Source organism: Scophthalmus maximus, chromosome 9, assembly GCF_022379125.1.
Source record: "Scophthalmus maximus strain ysfricsl-2021 chromosome 9, ASM2237912v1, whole genome shotgun sequence".
Taxonomy (NCBI): Eukaryota; Metazoa; Chordata; class Actinopteri; order Pleuronectiformes; family Scophthalmidae; genus Scophthalmus; species Scophthalmus maximus.
In genome coordinates, this window is record NC_061523.1 from 23068927 (window position 1) to 23081464 (window position 12538).

Genomic DNA, 12538 nt, shown 5'->3' on the forward strand with positions numbered 1-12538 from the left:
AGCTGCCCTGCAAAATGCTGGAGCTGCAAAAGCGGAAAAAAATCTCTCGCCAGTGGACTGTGAAGTCTCAGATGCCCCCGTGCAGCTGTTCAGTTGACAGATGTGCTAGACTGTGGTATAGTGACGACGAGCGTCCAGACGGTTCAGGCGCTGACAGATCCCGTTATATGTCATCATTAGACGTACGAAGTACTGTCACTTTGAGTCCCAATCTTACCTGATAGTTTTTAAGTGTTCATAAGATCGGATACCCTTCATCCTACCTCCACATTTGGGTAAACAACCCCCCTAAATGTACTCAATTACTCACTGAGCGTTGATTGACATTAGAAAACCTTTCTTTTCGTAGCCTGGTATTCCATCTATCTGGTGTCTGTGAAACCTTTGACACCTTGACTATAATTTAGTCAGTAAGGTTCTGTCACCTGAGGTCTTGCCCTCATGAGGGCAGAGGAGGTGGGATGGTGGGAAGGGGATGAGACGCCGTCTAATGCGGCCACACCCTCTGTGAGTGAAGCTAATAAGCCTGCCAGTGTAGCTTCTATAAAACTTGCCAGGTGCAGCAATAAATTCGGGGTAAAAAAAAAAAAGTCAAGTCAAACTTCAAAATGAAAGACTTCTGGTTTTCATCGTCTCATCCTCATTTCTCAGCCGTCGTCCTCGCCGGGCATTTGTCTGCCTTCAGGCCTTGTGATGACATGGCACCGTCCGTGACCACTGAAGTGCTGCAGCTGCTGCCTCGCCGGTTTTTAAGTGTCATGTGGAGGAGACTGTTTTGGTTTTTTCGACCAGCCTTCCAGAACATCTTGGGATGTTGATGCTGCCCTCACATAAGCTCCTGTGAGCTCTCTGAAAGTTTGCAGTGATCTTAGTATTGTCAGCTGGAGCCCGCGAGAGTTAATTCTGATTTATGTTTTCTCACCTCATTACTGTTTTTATACGTCTATGCTCTGAGGGAGAAATGCTTTCTTCAGAGTTCAGCTCATGCTTGAGGCTATGCCAATTAGGCATCCAGGAGCCTGCGGAAGGCAATAAGGAGGACGTTCTTGGGGTTTGAGGACCACCTGCCACTGCAGCTTCCCAACCCAAATGTCTCCCGGAGGCATGAGCTCACATTACATTATACAGTTGAGTTCAAGCTGAGAATAGCACCACAGTTAGCTGTGAATTTAAACTGGAATATAAAGGTCCTGGTTTACTTCTGTTACATGAAGTACGGGCTGTCGAATGTCAACAGACTGCAAAACCAAAAGATTTGGAAAAAGTTTTCCTGAATAGAAGAGAAGAAAATGAATGAAGAATGAAGAAAAATCAATACCAACTTTTTTGGAACAAACCAACTCAGATATTCTCTTAAGAAACAAAGAGTGAATCTGAAATCAAAAATGTGATTTATTTAAGATTGAGTTTTTGAGAAACTGAACTTTTTGAAATATTATTGACACATTCATTCCAACAACTTAAACAACAGAAGTTTTATACAAAGATTTTTTTGCAGTTTATGTATTTGTACAATATCCATAACTACAATATGGATAAGGTGCTTCGGGAACTTGTCGTGTCTTTTGGCCCTAGATTAACTCAAAGACGGTGAGATACTTTGTTTCAGCACATCTATGCCAGAGCAGCACTTTGTAGGCAGGACTCACTTCTGGCCGGTATTAGGCAGTGGTATTCGGGATTGTCTAAAATTGGAATTGCTTTTATTATTATCAACTACTGTCACTGACATCTGCTCTGGCAGGTTTGCCTCCTATTGGTAGATGGATCTGCACTGATTGCTTTCGTTGATTCTTAATTTTGTTGACCGTTCCATCAGAACTTGATCAAGACTTGATACCCTCTAGGATTAAAAGAATTTCTTTCTTCAGTAAAAGTTGCCAGGCGCCAGACGTCAGGAACGTCAAAGCATCTATGGCAATGTTTCCAAATTGCTTCCCTGAAAACACGAATTTGCCTTTTCTCTGACTACCTCATCCAAAAACGCAATTAATTGGCGTTGTCATCCACGGCCAGAGGTGTCAGTCAACAGCGCAGGCCTATACCACAAATAAATTGGCCCTCATGGTACCTCTGTGCTCCCCACATCGGACGTCACTCAACTAATTGGGCACTTGAAGGCGACAAAAAGACAATGGAAGTGGAATGTTGTCTCTCAGAAAAGTGCAATTATAATTGGAATGCAAAGACAGAAGCCCCTGGGAGAGCCGTCTCCACCTGAATGCCTCCCTGATATATTTATTAACCTTCATCAAATCAATAGATGATGAACATGAAATTCTCGGATGACCTTTTTCGTGTTATCTGTTCACAATGCAGAAGGAAGTCGGGGGGCAATTGAGTTCAGCGGCGGCTTTGAGAGTGGCGGCGGGAAGGTCACAGGCTTGAATGTCAGGAAGTTTGAACGTTTTTCCGGCGCGCCCGTGAGTGTCAGGTGCGGATAATGTCACGTAGCCTGCGAATCATCGCAGCTTTTTGGTTTCCGGTGTGAATTGATAAGCCCTCTGTTCCTTCCTGTATCACAGCTGAATGAAAACCCGGCCCATCAAACGCAGAGCTGGGCAACAGAACAGCTGCTCACAAATGTTTTAAATGAGCGCTTTTCCTCTGTTGCTGAGTCTTTGATGCATGAACAACTTCTCTGTCAGTCTGATAGAAGAGTCCAAGCGTAGCGCAGTCAACTGAAGTCCTGCTGTCATACTAATAACTGTTTTTACAGGGCAGACACATGCTATTGCAAATGGTCCAGAGTTTGATGTGCTACATGTTTGAAACAACTCTGCGGTACTTATTACCGACAGTAAAGCACCGGAGAGGCATGAGAAGTATAGAGTAGCCTTGAGATTTTAAAACACTTTTGAAATGCTTGTGACTGAATCCCACGGACTTGGTGAAAGCAAATGAGAATTTCTCCCTCAATAGTTACTGTCATTCAATTATTAACTGAAGGCTGCTGCTGCTGCTGCCAACTCGAATTAATTGCTTTTCAGATTCTTCTTTTTGGGCCAAAGTGACAAGGCAAAAAAATTGCTGCTTTATTGGACACCAGCGATGCTCCACACAGCTTGAATAAAAATGAATATTTTTGACTGATGAAAGTTTATATTCCACTAATGTTGAGAATAAAGTTACTCTCAAAGATATGGACAGAGACATTGGTCCAGTCTCAGGCTTTTGGTTTTAACTTTGAGACCATCATTGAGATTAAAGACACATGAACATCAAGGTGTTGAGACCTGATGGTCAGAGTTCATTAAGGAGATGATGGAGAAGGTTCCTCTCCGTGAGGAAGATTGAATTCAGACACGAGAGATGATTATTCTGAGTTGAGGCACTTTAAAACAGCGCTGTGTCAATGCTCATTCTCAGCATGCATTCCAGAAGAAATTAGAAATGAGAAATAACTCATGACGCACCATTTCTTTTCTTACATGGACCTTGAGTTCTACAGGAAGAGGCATGCTGAGGTGAACATGTCCAGTGACTGTGACTTTCTCTTGGCATGAACCATTCAATTTTCTCCCATGGGGCTAAACATGTCGTTGAAGTCAAACATATCATGGATATGACCAAGAAAAAAAAAGAATGCATAGATTGTCCAAGGAAAGTCGCAATATTTGTAAATGCTGTGTTGGCCTGCAGCAGCCTCAGTCAGGTAGGTTGGTATGTACGTACGCACGTAGGTGGTTGGGTGTGTAGGTAGGTAGGTAGGTAGGTAGGTAGGTAAGTACGTACGTACGTAGGTGGTTGGGTAGGTAGGTAGGTAGGTAGGTAGGTAGGTAGGCACGTACGTACGTACGTACGTACGTACGTAGGTGGTTGGGTGTGTAGGTAGGTAGGTACGTACGTAGGTGGTGGGGTGGTTGGGTAGGTAGGTATGTAGTTACATAGGTATTTGGGTGGGTGGGTAGGTATGTAGGTGGTTGAGTGGGTAGGAAGGTAGATGGTTGGGTGGGTAGGTGGATGGGTGGGTAGGTAGGTAGGTAGGTAGGTAGGTAGGTAGGTAGGTAGATGGGTATGTGCATGGGTAGGTGGGTAGATAGGTTATCTCAAGCAGAGGAATTAACACAGCCCACCTTACAAAATAAACAAAATCTAAGAAATACAAATATATATAAATACAGAAAATAAGGGATATAATTAAGAATAATAAAGACTAAAGATATATTGTTTCCTGACACTTCAACCTGCTCCTGATGATGGTTTCAGAGTAAATTCTACAAACTAGACACAAAGTTTTTGTCTTTTTTTGGAATAACTTCACTCTTCAATAACAAAACCATACCTTCTTTCTTTTAGCACATCTGTGTTACTTGACATACTGTAGGTGTGTCCACAGTCCAGGGCTCGTGAGCAGGATCCACGCTGTGTCTGCCGATTAGTTGGCCGAGGGTCACTTCTTCAAAAAAGAAAAGGAAGACAAAATGTTATGCAGCCACCTCAGGGGACACTTCCACAATGAGACAACACGTATTTTAAAAACCTTGGTACATTAATTTCCCATTTTTCCGCCCTCAATCATATCTCCCTGCCTGTGTTTGGACCGAGCGTGCTCCGTAGGGAATCGACTAAATTATGCATGGGAACAAATTGATACTCTGAGCTAAAGGTGGCCCCTATCATTAATTTCTCCCCCCTTCATTATCCTGTTATGATTCAAATGAATAATTGAGAATTCAATAATGTCACTGTCACCCGGAATGTCTCTGTGCCCAATGTCAGCCCCCCCACTTTTAGGCATTATGGGATGTCGTGGGCGAGGAGTGAAGTTTTAGAGGGCGGACTTTATCCGTCTCATTACTAATTCTGTCAAATCTTTTTTTTTTCACTTTGCGGCTACCGTCACTTTGAGTCGCTTCTCAAATGAAAGAATCTTGATCAAAAGAATTCCCACTGATGTTTTCAAGCCCTTTTTCTTCTGCATATTTCCAAAAAAATAAAGGTTTTCACAAGCGTCATTAAAACTTACTTTCCTCCTCAGCTTTTATGCTTAACTATCTCATGTCACTTGTTACTTCAAATACAGTCAGAAGAGTGTGCGTTCATTTGACTTCCATCCACTTGTCGAGCTAATGTAACCATGGTGATTGGTATTGGCATCGTTTTCCAAAACATTTGCCAGACACTAACTTTGCCTTTGCCTTGCACGATTAATAGTATTGGAATTAATAACTTGTTATAACTTTATAACACCAACGACAGTATTTTGCTGAAATTATATGGTGTGTTTTTCTGTCTTTTGCATAATGATAAAAACAACTCATGAGAAGATGAAAAGTCTGTCTCTCTCTGCCTGTGGCACTGAGCCATACTGAGGATGCTAATCTTTATGTTCAAAATTTTAAAGTTTACCCTAACCCTAGTTATTTTTGGGAGGGAAGAACTATTTTCGGATGCAAATTAATACACGTTTGCTGCTCCACTATATTAGTATTTTCTGGCAGCAGGAGGTGAATGTGCGACTGAGTTAAAATAAACACGGTAATGAAGGAACCTGTCACTCAGCGTGGCTCAGTCGTGTGTTTTTAATAGTTTCGGACAACAATGGAGCTCTATGGCATCGAGGAATAAGGTTTATGAGGCTTTAGATGCACCGACAATGATGTTTTTCAAAGAACTTTTGATTTTTACAAAGTGTTGCGAGCGTTTTTTCCAACTGACGGCGGACAATCATGTGACGCCGTGTGGAATAGACAAAAGAGGGTCGCACTCAGTAACCCCCTATAGGTGACCGCTGGGAAGAAGATTGACGGGTTAATCTAGAGCCTCGCCGTCAGATGGAGCTTCTCTTTCAACACGACAGTCGCATCACTGTTGACGCCGCGTCATTTCACATTCTATCTCATCCTCACGTGAGCAAGACAGCTTCTTCCTCCCAACCATGGATGTATGTCATATATGCATTTGCATAAGGTTTAAAGGGAATTCTAAATCCTTCTTAAAGGGATGAAATCCACAGCTTTCAGGACGTTTCTACATAAACATCTCGTCATCGGACGTCAGAATCTCTTGCGGATCAAAGCCCACATTGACGACAGGTCGATCCTGAGACACTAAGACGTATCTGAGGCTACACAGACGACACTGAAAGGGACGACTGATGGATGAGAGAGAGGCGCCAGTGTGCGTTGGTCAACAGGGGAGTCACGAGCTGCACGGCAGCCCATCCATCAATTCTGGTTTCCAAATCTTTCCCCGCAGCCGCCACATATCGACACACCGGTTGATACATGGTCGCAGGCAGCGCATGGATGTTTAATTTCAGCACACATGCTCTTTCAACCACTCCAGTGGTCTGGTAAATAAATTATTCATCATCTATCCAGCAGGAGCTCCGGCATAAGTAGGCCAACATGTCTGACAGCGCGGTGGAAGACCTCCCTCCCGCTCGCTGGTGGGTAATTCTGTGCATTAAGCTTCGCGGCATTAGATATTAACCAGCTCTCTTTTGGGCGCTGCAGTCGGGGCTTTGATGCCAGGTCTGCTCAGCGCTTCTGGTCTCGGAACACAGAAACCTGCAAAAAGAAAAGAGAAAAAAAACTGCTTTGGCAGTCGTGTTCAATTCAGACGGTGGATCAGGGGGAAGAAGAAAAAAAATCCTCCCTGATGTGAAGACCCAGAAAAACTAACACTGATCACGAGCTGAAAGCTCGTCTGCGGGGGACACTGCCCTCCGTCTGCCTCCGTGTTGTTGTGTAAGAGATGTGGAGACCATTTCTTTTGGTTTAATATCTTTTTATCATGACAAATTTATATTGCTAAGTACCTTTGACATATGAAACCTTTTAACCCCATGTTTAATTTTCCAAACGTGCATGGCCATGTCAAATGGGAAACCAGCTTTCCATCATTTCTGAAATTCAATGTACTGTCTAAATTTTTCATATGTGGGTTTCATTCAGTAAGAGAAATATGGATATTATACTAATGGCTTTCAACCCACAGACTAATGTCATTATGAGCGCTCCAGCCGGAGTGATGTTATTATACTTTTCCGGACAATAGATACATCTACTGTACCCGGCTACTCACATGATGATTTATGACTATCAACCGAACCTAACCAGAAACCTGTCAAATTATATTTCATAATAACTACAAAAGCAATCTACTTGTTTTCTCGAAAGTGTTATATCTTAAAAAAACCAACATACTAGATTATTAGAACAAATCTGATTTGTATATTTCACGGATGCAATTATAGATGAAATGTACTTGATAAGGGAAATGTTGGCAATAAATTTGAGTGAAGCAAATTTGAGTGAAGCAAATTTGAAAAAAAAACAAAACAACAACACATGAATTCTTAAAAGAAATTCTGCTCTGTTCATCTCTAGGATGTTGAGATTCACGCTATAATGAAGTGGAAAACCCAGACTTACAAAATGTAGATCTTAAAAAAAACAATGATAGAAATATAGATCTTAAAAGTTATTACAGACTTTATTACAGACTTTGTTACAGACTTTCCAGGTTGTATTTGGCTGTCGTGGTCCTTGGCAATATTCAATAAAAGCCAATGCACCCACTTTTTGGCATTTATATATTAATAAGATTTATCGGTACCGAGGCAGGTCCCGTCGAAATCAAATCCTTACTGACATTTTGTCCATATTTGCGATGTGTGTCCTCCTCCTCCTTCTGAACAGAGATAATTCTTCAATCAGCGTGTGACAAGATTAAAAAATAAATAAATAAAAATACTTGGCAGCTGTCACACATCATCAGAGAGAGAGGGGGGGGGGGGGACCAGACATCTTAAGGGACCATGATAGAACATTTTAATGAGATCTTCTCTGTACGTCGTCACAGCTGGACTCTTGAGTGGTTCAGTGCCCGTCGCTGGGGATCCGCCACGACAAATCTTGTTATTTGTGCATTCATGGCTGGTCACATGGTTAACGGTTAGCCATGTGCTCTGGTTGGCTGAAGGGGGGGGGGGGGGGGGGGTCCAGGCTGGAATCCCAGTGTTCTGTTACAGGAGCTTCTGCTTTCATCTCAGTCCAGAACATCCACCACCTCCTCCTCCTCCTCTCCCTTGTTATTGTATAACGTGATAAATAAGCAGATACAGAACCATGACTTATTCAGTGTGACAGTGGCAGCAATCCTTCTGCGCCGGCGTTTGCTGGAGGTGACTGAGAAACCGCGCAGTACAGCGGGGACACGTCGCTCGCCTCACGCATCAGTGTTTTCCAGGATCTTCTCACTCCACTGGTTCCCACAGAGGCCACTGCTCTCTGGCTTCAGGCCACCAGCAGGACAGACACAGTGTAGATCCAAAGCTGGTGTGAAGGAGAGACTTGAGTTGTTCTACTTGCACATTATGCACAGAGAAAAACCAATGCAAACAGGGACTCGTGTCAATTGTACGAAGAAGAATTCAATAAGAACTCGCAAAAGCAGAAATCGGACACATCAGCTAACGCTCAAGAGGCACGGGCACTGATTTATTAGCGGATTCGCCAGATGTTGAACATCATTTGTGAAATGCATGCAAATTTGAAGGATGGTTTAGTTTCTCAGCTCGCGAAAAAAATCTGCTGGTTTATTGAAGTGAAGTCAACCTGCAAATATTAATTTTCATCTGAATTATCAAAACTTGCAGCTGTGATGTGATCACACGCTCTGGAAGCAGCTGTCAAATCAACCCTGAGACTTTCAGTGACTGTTTCCAAAGTCAGGATAGAATCATTTGATATAGAACAGCTTTGTTTCTATTTTCTATATTTGTCTGGCTGGATATTGTAAGTACAGTATAGTGAAGGATGGGGTTCATGACCCCTGCAGCATCTAATTACGCATGATCGTTGAACACTTGATTATAATCGAGATAATTATAGATGAGCTGAATATTTATAACGTCTGAGAGTAGGCCATCATGGGAAGACACTGGCGTTAAGCAAGAAACCAAATGAGACTCAAACGAGCAGGATGATTAAATATCTAAGAGGAACGTCTTCACGAGGTTCACAGAGACCATATTTCAGTCCACACGAGTAAACGTGTTGAGACCACGAGATTAGCTCCTCAGTCATGATTCACAACACGTGTACGAAGATCCTCAGATGGATCCCCCCTGTGACACTCCCTGTTTGGGAGGAAAAAAAGAGGAATCCATCAAAAGCAGGTCTTGACATGATGAACAGCAGCCGAAAGAAACACAGAGGCGATTTTAATCAGCCTCACACAGCGGCAGGTTGAAACTGGGTGCCCCCCCCCCCCCCCCCCCCCCCCCCCCCCCCCCCCCCCCCCCCCGAGGTTGATCTGAACTTTCAAAGAAATCCAATTAAAAAAAAAACCGCCGGCGCTAAAGAGACAAACACTTGCGGGGCATCTGACGCTATAGCCTCTGTACCGGTTCTGCACTGACGCAGAGACTTTCAAGGGGGTCTTTCAGTCTGACACAAGACTGAAAGACCCCCTTGAGGCGACACAAGGAAACCGATAAAACCACAGCGGCGTCCGCAATTAAACTGCACCACTTTAGGAACGAGCTTCCAACTGAGACCGAAACCTGAAGTTGTAAACTTTCTTTTTACGATAGATGACGTCTGCATTTTTGGCTATTTAAGCAAAGCACTACAGGCAAGTAGGGTAACAATCTTTTCTAATATCCCCCTTATCTAATATGTAATGTTGTACAAACAATCAAATGAGGCATTGTGTCATTCAATTTGCACTAGTTTGCATAGTTTTCTAGGACATCAATCTGGACAATGGATAAAGCTAATTTGTTTAATGTTGTTGACATATTATGATTTTTGAGGAGGTAAGTTAATGAATAAACAGAGTTCTGCATCACAAGTTGGTGTGGATGGCGCCACTATAACACCAGACGTTCGCATCCACATTCACCCAAAGTCTTCATCCCCCAGGCGACAATCAACGCTTTGAGGTCAGAGACAAACAGCAGGCGACAGGTGGAGGTGGGAAGGTTCCGAGGGGCGTCCGGTGGACAGGTTGCAAACGGCAAGAGAAATGCATCAACCCGGGGGAAATCAGAAATGTCTGCCAGCGTCAGACTGAGCAAGGGGAACGGGGCTGAGTCCTCACGACGCACAGACAAGGACATGACAACAACTTTACAGAACGGATGTAGGAAATAAAGTAGCTTGTAAGCCTTTGAACATGTAGCAAGTGCATGACTTGTTAACTAGCATGTTAATTTAGCTAATCATCTGGTGTTAGTTTACTCAATGGCTCAGCAGACCGTGTGGGATGAGGTTTGAAGTCCTCCCTCGAAGTCAATGTTGGAACTAGGAGAGGAATGAGAGATCTTAATTTGGCAGTTGCAGTATTGCCCGTTAAGTCCCGTTGGTTTGTGAGCCGCCATTTTTAAAGTCTAGAGTTTCGCATTTTCGTTTTTAAAAAAAAAACTGCACGTAGAATTGGTGGCGGTGTGGTCTGACTGAGAGCTTGTTCAGTGCGCGCCAACCAACACCGGACCAGCTGTCAATCAAGCTGCTTTCTACCCTACTGTCCTTAATGGTCAAATTTACAAAATGAACATCATGCTGTTATGAAAGAAGACTTTAAACTAGTGATGGAGGAAAATTCTATAGAAATTGACTTATTTTTTGTAACCAGTGGAGTCGCCCTCTGCTGGTAATTCCAGAGAATACAGGCTTCAGTCACTTCCGCATTGGCTTGATTTTACGGGCCCGATGCCTACGTTCATTTTTATAAACAGAATGGTTTTTTTTGACAACCTGTGTTTGGCTAATAACAAGCTCGGGCTGCTTAGCTGCAGACACGTAACTGGGGTAACGTTGGCTAGTCCACGTTATTTGGTCTGCTAAATACGACCAATTAGCAACCTTCCTTTAATTCAACCTTTTTTTCTCTCCAATGACCTCGGCTGATTTGAAGCTGATGGTCATATTGGCTTGCACTGGTTGAATCTGCGCTACGCTGCTGCGATCGCAAGATCTCTAATCCTGGAATCTATGAGCGTGAAGACGTCTGCGGGCCCTTTTAATGCTCCCAGAGGTTTTATACTTCTCCTTCTTTTCCATATCCCAATTATAAGCCCTCACACCATTCCTTTCCACCATTTTGTTGACAGTTAAAGCAAGTGGAGCATAGCTTTTCTTACCCTCCACACTACTCCACGTATGTTCAGCTCACATGTTAGATGGCAGTTCACTTAATAACTTGGTACAGCGCTCACCCGGTCAACCCCGACCTCCCCTGTTTCTATTGCAGGTCTTTTATAATAACGCTCACATATTTGAAGGTGTTGAATGAAAAGCCAAGTTGCTCCGTTACAATACTCTGAGTTGATTTTTCGTTAAGTAGAGAAGCTCAAACTGCCTGTCGCCTTCACCTGAGCTGTTGTGTAACTTAATGTTTTATCTCTGTGAACGGTGACTGTTCAAGACTTAAAAACCATATCAACTCCAATCGATCTGCTCTTTCGTTTCTCGGTCATATTAAAAAGAACTCCTTCTCTTCCAGAAAATCTGAGTATCGGCACACCGTCTGATGGCCGTAAACATCCCTCTGTCCCATTTTCATCTCCAACTGGAAAAGAGTTCAGACCGCTCACTAATTGTGAGCGGTCTGAACTCGTCTATAATGAGACACGTCTCTCCAAACTTCAAAAAGTAGAGCAAATGTAAATTCAGGTGACTTCTGTGTTTTAACTTTTCTTTAATGATCCAGACAACAAAGTTTTTTTCAGTGAATGTGTTTCCCCCCGCCCCCTTCTATAGTCGATGGACTATTATATAACATTCATTAATACTGAGGTGCCTCGCAGCCTGCCAATGAAATTCAGTGGGGTCACCCGGCGCATTCAACCACTTGTAAGTAATTGGGAATCTGCATTCGAAGCACACGGACCTCTTCGAATATCATGCATCGACAAGGATCTCAAATGAAATGACCTTCTCTTGAAGCCACCGACTTCAATATTGAACATCATGAGTCGCCTCTTCACACGCAAAAGCATCAGCATTTCAATTTCAAAGCCGCCCATTCGCTTGAAGCAGCACAACCGCGCCCCCCCCCCTGCATAAATCTTGGCCCGTCCCTTGACTGTGGAACAAATGAGTGTCTTAAATTAAATTTGCGACAATTAGGCCGCCTGCTTTATGTAATTGGTTTTCTGGACGGATCAAACGGTCACAGCTCAGGCGTGGGTGAGAGGCGACGTGGGCGGACCGAGAGAACACAACGTGGGGGAAGTTGGGCTGAGGAGTCGCAGATGTTCCATCAAACGGTTTGGTAATAAGATATCACAGAGTTTCCATCCACCGGGACCCAGGACGGCCTTTTTTCCCCCTCAGCCCTTGCCTTTTCCTCTATCTTCACGACGCGGCCGAGGGCATGACATCCTGCATCTTCTTGTGAAAGCTGATGATCTTTATCAAATTATCCAATTAGACGGCTGCTTTCTCCCGCGTGAAGCTGGATGTCACCGAGATGCTGTTCGTTGTCTGAACAAGTCACTGTAACCCTTGAAAAATTGGGTGATTTTTGAAATCAAAACCGCCAAAATCCTTGGCGGTCTAACCTTGATCTTCAAGCACAT